The 6,796-nt window shown below is 31.8% G+C and overlaps 1 non-coding gene across 1 annotated transcript; it reads left to right on the top strand.

Moving 5' to 3' along the window:
* The first annotated feature begins 1,634 nt into the window (after positions 1 to 1,634).
* Positions 1,635 to 1,706, top strand: TRNAV-UAC (transfer RNA valine (anticodon UAC)). The gene has a single exon. It is a non-coding gene; the product is annotated as a tRNA-Val (tRNA).
* Positions 1,707 to 6,796: the final 5,090 nt, after the last annotated feature.

Genomic DNA, 6,796 nt, shown 5'->3' with positions numbered 1-6,796 from the left:
TAAAAATTTAACCGTATGTTCTTTATGTTTAAACATTGATGTCAAATTTCATTCAAATCATATGTTAATTATTATTTGATTATACATATATTTTTTATATAGAATTTAAGACTATAAAAACTTGAAATTTAAATATTTGATTGATGACATAACTATTAATCTTTAATTTTTTTTTTTTAATCTGGAGAATATAATAAGAACATATAATCTAACAATGATTTTGTTAAAATTCACATCCAATAAAAAGATAAGAGAACTTTCTCCATATTCTCTAGAAGTAAATAATTCAACCAAGCTAACTTTTGACAAAACAAAACGCATGAAGATTTTTCCATAAAGAAACCATTAAAGTGAATCCTAAAGATACCTTCTTCTTCTTCTTGTTGTTTTTATTTTTATTTTTTTTACTATCACTTTGGAATACTATTGTGGAAATTTTTTTAAAGGAAACAAGTCTTCCTTGTAGTACATGACTTTGTAAGAATAATGAACAAAAATATAGTGTATTCACGATAATAAAATTTGATCTCTTGATTACCAATTTTATTGTAGCTCAAATTGGGCTGTTAATGTTTGACAAGAACCTGTGAACACAATATGAATACGATACGGATTTTTATAAGTTAGGGTTGTACCATAGTAGGTTCGGGTCATAAACAAATTAACCTGAAAATGACATTATAAGAAACATGTCATAAGCAAGTCAACTCACATAACCCGTAATTGACACGTTTAACACGCTTTATTCGTGTCAACCCGAAATGACCCATTTAACACAACTTGTTTAACACGTATATCAAATAAATATTCATTTTATTTTAGATTTGTCAAATACCTTTTATATTTAACATATATTTATATTTAAAAAGAAAAGTGAGTAATTGCTTATAAGTAATATAATTGTAAGTTGAAACTTTATAAACCATAAATAAATTATTTCTAGATGGATGGTACTACACTATGGAGTTAATATTTATTAAGTACTTTGATGTTTTTGAACTTTTGGACAATGTGTTTTAAGTATTTAATGTTATTATTAACTTGGAAATTGTATGCTTAATAGGTGTTTGACATTATAAGTTTGTGTTAAATTTGTTATTTATTAAATTTATAACAATTTTTACCAGTCACCTTTTAAAGCAAGTTAAATGGATTGAATTTGTGTCAAGCCAACATGTTTAATATTGAGAGGGCTAAAATGGGCTGTTTCACATTCATGTTAACTCAATACAACCTGTTTATTAAGTATGTCAAGTAGGTTGTGTTGTATCAACTTGCTTTATTAATGTGTCAAGTTAGGGTTGAATGGTCATAATACAATTATTAGATGGGTCGGTTTGGGTTGAGTCATTTAGCCAAATGCCTTTACATTGACACGACATATTAACTTGAATTGACACCCGTTACCTTTTGGTATGTACATGATATTCATGTTTCAAATATTCCATTTTTTATTGTAATTATTAAATTATCAACAACGAAAAAAACATTCTCGTTTTTCATGATATCCTTTCGATGGTGAAATTTATTTATTTTTCTAAAAGAATTCTACGAATTCAGAAGTGTTATGTTTGAATTTGTAATACGCTGGTCATATATATTATGTAATAATTAATTCCACTTTGTCTCAACCAGTTGCTGTGGTGTAGTGGTTATCACGTCAGTCTTACACACTGAAGGTCCCAGTTCGATCCTGGGCAGCAACAGCTTGTCCACTTTACTAATTTTTTTTTTTTTTTAAGCGAAGGAAATGCAGGTATTTTTTCTGAAGTGAAGGAAATGCAGGTCTTGTTATTCATCGAGTTTGCAAATCTTTTGTCTTGACTTCTCTACACTCTAGAGTCTTAGACTGTAGGCAGAGTTTGAGACTGCAATGCTTATTTTGTTTTTTCAAGTCGGTAAGCCGTAGGCATAGCCAACTTTTCGCTTAAATAATCCTTAATTCCATCACCAATCTTTTTAAATTCACAATAAGGAAATATTAATTTCATAGAAAAATTATATTATTCAAATGAAGCTACTACATGTAATTTACATTTATACTACAAATCTTAGGTATAGGAAATATAACGAAATAATAATAAATTGAAATTTCCCGCAAGATAGTTAATTGAGCCGGGAGCCATAAAATATTGTTTTGGTCCTATTTTGTACAAAACCCCAAAAAAACTCCAGCCATTTCTTGAAACAATACCACTTGGGCCCATTCTTTGTAAGCAATGGGTCTTTCAATAAACACAACTAACTTCACTTCACAAATTGGGTTTCACAAACCCACGGATTTTCCTCACAATATGAGCTTTATATGCTATGAACTTCACTACATGATGTGGAATGTGCGACCCGAAATTTTCCCTCATTTCATGGATTGGGCTTATGAACCTATTCTCTCTTACTTAATAATTCGAGTTCATGTCTCTTATTAATTTCTCTCTCTTTACATAATAGGTCCCGTTATGGGCTTTTTGTGTGAGAAGTTCGGTTCCCAAGTTCAAAATATTTAACAAGATTTTAGGGTTATCGGGGCGACAAATTCCTGAGGCTGACCAATGCCTTTCTTGACTTTAAAGTTTTATTAGACTAGGCAAATTGGTTGGTTGGGCAAGAAGGTCACTTAGGCCACGTTAGTACTTAACAAGAAGAACTTAATAATCCGTTTCGTTGGGGAAGATAGAAAAGTGGAAAAATAGAAAATAAAGAAAAGTTAAAAAAATGGAATAATAGAAAAGATTTTAGTTTCCTTTATTTGTGTTTGGTTGAGGGTGGAAAATTAGAGAGATGAAAAAAAAATGAGTTTATGTAAATTTACTCAAACACTCTTATTAAAAAATGATGTCCAATTTATAAAATTAAAAAAAAAAAAAAGAGTGGCAAACAACCAACCAAAAAAAATTAAATAAAAGACAATCACCTAAATTCATTAAAAAAGAAAAATTATGCCTATAATATATATATATATATATAGATATCATGTGTAGTTAACACACCCCTCCAAAAAATAAAAAGAAAAGAAAAAGAAGAAGACAAAAGAACTTATTACTTGTACCATTACCACGCCCATGCCTAGGAAACACATTGCCAAAAAAAAGAGAGAGAGTAAGCCTAGCACACGTAAGAGAGGAGGAGGGGTAGTTTGGTAATTGATTGTAACTATTCGTCCCCCTTTATTATCTCCCCAAATTAGGGAGATAGAATTTTGGTAAGTCAGGAGAGAAAACACTCCACCAATTTTCTATCCTCCTCTTCTCCTTAACCAAGCACCCATAAATCAGGTTTATCTAAATTTTTTCTCTAATTTATTTTCTATCCTTTCCAGTCCACTTTTACCTAAAGGAAAGGTTGTTCAACTAATCATATACTATTTGATCTCATTGCCACGTGCTTGTGACCTTCCCATATAGCAAACAAATTCAAAAGGTTGGATTTTAGGCCAAAGTTTGGGACCCCATGGCAAATACTCTTAGAAGCAATAGATATTTCATGAAAATCATGTCACCTTTAACAAGTCAAGACGTAAAATCCCCTTGAGCTCTGATTCATGGACTAAGTACATGAGTTTTCATCAGTGGCGACTCCATGATTTTTTTCTAGGGGTTCAACAATGATAGAGCAAGAAATTTGTCATGACATTAAATAAATTTTTTTTTTCTGTACATACAACTTCTATATTATATACAATAATCTAAAATAGTATTCTAAATACAATTCAGTATATAATACAACTATATTGTACAATAATAAAAAAAAATTATTAATAGTTTAAAGATTAGTAAGACAACAAATATAATTAAATAATAATCATAAATTTTTGTCAAATTAATAATAACTTATTATATTTATATGTATTGTAATTAAATAAAATATATGATAAAGAAGAATACTAACACACCCAAGAGTAGAACTAGGAGTAATGTGAAACAAAGAAAAAAAATAGTAACTAATATAAGTTTTTGCTTTTGAAGTGTATGGCTTTTTTTAGAATCATGTATGGCTTTTTAATTATACATGTGATCACTCTCTTGGAATTTGAACAAGCACTAAAAAACTTCTTGGACTTGAAAATTTATAGAGTATTTATCAAACAATTTGATCAAATAAAGAGAAAAACTAAGAAAATACAAAAGAGAGAAAGAGAGATAAAGAGAATGGGAAAGAATCACAAATGTAAAGTAAAGTAAGTCAAAGTCCTGCAAAGAATATACATATATATTTTTAACAAAGGAGCAAAAATGAAACTTTTTTTTAAATAATATTAAATACACAATACTTTCACAAAAAATTTATAACAAAATCTAGGTGGTAAGTTGTTAGTGCTAGGTAAAAAGTGATATTAATTATGGGTCCAAATAAAAACCAGTTATAACTTGTCATATAATATTTATTATAAAAATATTGTGAAAGTATCATTAAGATAATCATATTCAGATTTATTTTAGTTGGGTTTAAATAAAATTTAGGGACAGAGTTTTCAAAATTTTATTTTGGAGGGGTCAAAACAAAAGTAAAAAAAAAAAAATTATACATATAACAAAAAAAATTGACAAGTCAAGGGGCTCATTTGAACCCCTGGCTTGAACACAACGTCGCCCCTAGTTTTCATTAGGTAAGTTTTACGACTTGTATTTTGGAGGATGGAAAAGTGTGGTTTAGCTTTTTTCAGCGATGCATGAAAATACCACATGCATGAGTTTGGCATGTCACAGCTTAAATCATTCATTAAATCTTTACCTAAAAGCTTTAAATAAGACATCATACCACTTGCAATTCACATATAGGATTACCATACTTAGACAATTGTTATTTTCAAACCCGATTTTGAAAAAGAATATATTATTTTATACCAAATAACTATGTAACAATTCCAATTTAAATAATTAATATATTAAAAGTATGAGAAATGTTATGTTCACAATATTTTCGTAATACTTTTATAATAAATTCTAATTGGCAGATTGTTATTAACTTTTACTAGTTGGGAAAAAATTAATTTCAGTTATGAATTTAAATTAGAACAGGTAATAATTTATGATCTAAGATTTAGTGTGAAAATATTATGAAATTGTTGGAAAGTTATAACAAAAAGTATATTATTTAGAATTCTGATCAATTCCCCTATCCCTTTCTCTCCCTCATTCGCACTTATCAATTGGCAACACTAGAAACACAAAAAGTCTAAAACCCTTTGTAGTAGGCCTTTTTGTAATGTTGGGTTGGGCTACCTCCTGCTGCACTAGGCCCAAGTGTTCTAAATTAGGGAGTTGGGACTGGTCCAATTGTAACCCACCTTGGTCCGACTTGTGCACAAACTATGCTCAATTTACCAAAGTTTTGGTTACATACCCATGACAAGTGGAGCTGCTACTAAGAAAGTTATGGCAGACAGATATAATAAAGATAACCAAAGAGATAAATTTGCTACTCAGACAAAAATAAATAAAGGGCAGCGACAAGAAAATGCCCTTTTCATGGAATAGCAGAAATAAATGAGGAAGAGATAGTAATAAGTTTATTGAATCAAAGAGAAAAATGTTAGTTTGCTGTGACAAGTTATGTTATAGGGTCGAAGTCAAGAAGGGAACCATTTCCTCAATGCGAATAATCTCCCCAGGAAGAAATTAATTGCTTTGAAGGAACGAGCCTAAATGACTTGTGCCAAGAAGAATCTTTTGCCTTTAACAGAGAGCATGGACTTGAGAGAGAGAAAGGAGATCAACCTATTGGTGCATGTCTGCCATTCTATCCTTTCCATTTTTTTTTTTATTCTTTCTAATTCTTCCTTTCTTTTCTTTTCATTTTCTTTCTCAGCGTTTGCTTATTTTGTTGCGATTCTCTCCTAGAGGTTACTATTACTGTGTTCGTTCCTCCCCCTTATGCATGGCAAGGATCCTTTATATAATGCCTGTCGTAACCAAATTTTACTATTTTAGCCTTTAACTACCTTTGTCTAGTCTGGGTGTCCTTGCTGATCACCCACTGGTTTGTCAGTCGTCCAGCCACCACCATTTACCTGTATTGGCTGTGCTACCAGACAAAGAAGACTATTTTGTTTGTTTGTTTGCTGTGACACTCTTACCTGCTACGATGTGGGTGCTCTCTCTCTCTCTTCTTATCCCTCATGGCATGCACTTAGTGGTTTCAACTCATCCTTACTTCTTTTGAGCAATATGTCATTCCAGCAGAATATTTCTCCCAAAAGAGCTTGAGCAAGAACCCTAAAATATGTTTTCTCCTCTCCCTACCGCCAGACCATGCCCTTTTACCTTTGACCCATGACCCACCCTTTCCTGTATTGGCTGAGTACAGGCTAGTGATGTCTAGGCCTTGTGCGTGCTTCACTTCTGTGCATGTCCAAAACCTGCTTGCTGCTCATGCGTTCGCTGTGGCCTAGAGGTTTGTCTACATATTCTACCACCCATCCTTGGCTTCTCATGGCGTGAGTCATTTTCTGACTTCTCATTCTTTAAGGTCTACTCCTTTCGAGGGCTGGGCCTTGCTTGATTATGAGATTTTCCTCCTTTAGCCCATTCTTTTGCTCTTTTCTGCAGTCTTTACATTTCCTGCCGTACCGCTCTACCATTCCTGTTGTGATGTTATTTGACCCAAGCTTGTTGGGCTTCTTTGGGCTTGCTGCTTATTCTTCTCTCAATGACTTAGTATGGTCATTAGGCTTTTTGATTACATTGCTTGCAGGGTCCTGTGTCTCATTTATTTCCTTTTGGGCATTCTTGGCCCATTTACTTTCTTTGTACATCCTCAGCCCTTTCTAATTCTGCGTTCCCATGGGTTTTTACTAACT

This window comes from Quercus suber, unplaced genomic scaffold (assembly GCF_002906115.3).
Source record: "Quercus suber isolate HL8 unplaced genomic scaffold, Cork oak 2.0 scaffold_333, whole genome shotgun sequence".
In the NCBI taxonomy this organism is placed as follows: domain Eukaryota; kingdom Viridiplantae; phylum Streptophyta; class Magnoliopsida; order Fagales; family Fagaceae; genus Quercus; species Quercus suber.
The sequence above is the reverse complement of the archived record's forward strand: the minus strand, read 5'-3'. Positions and strand labels throughout refer to the sequence as shown.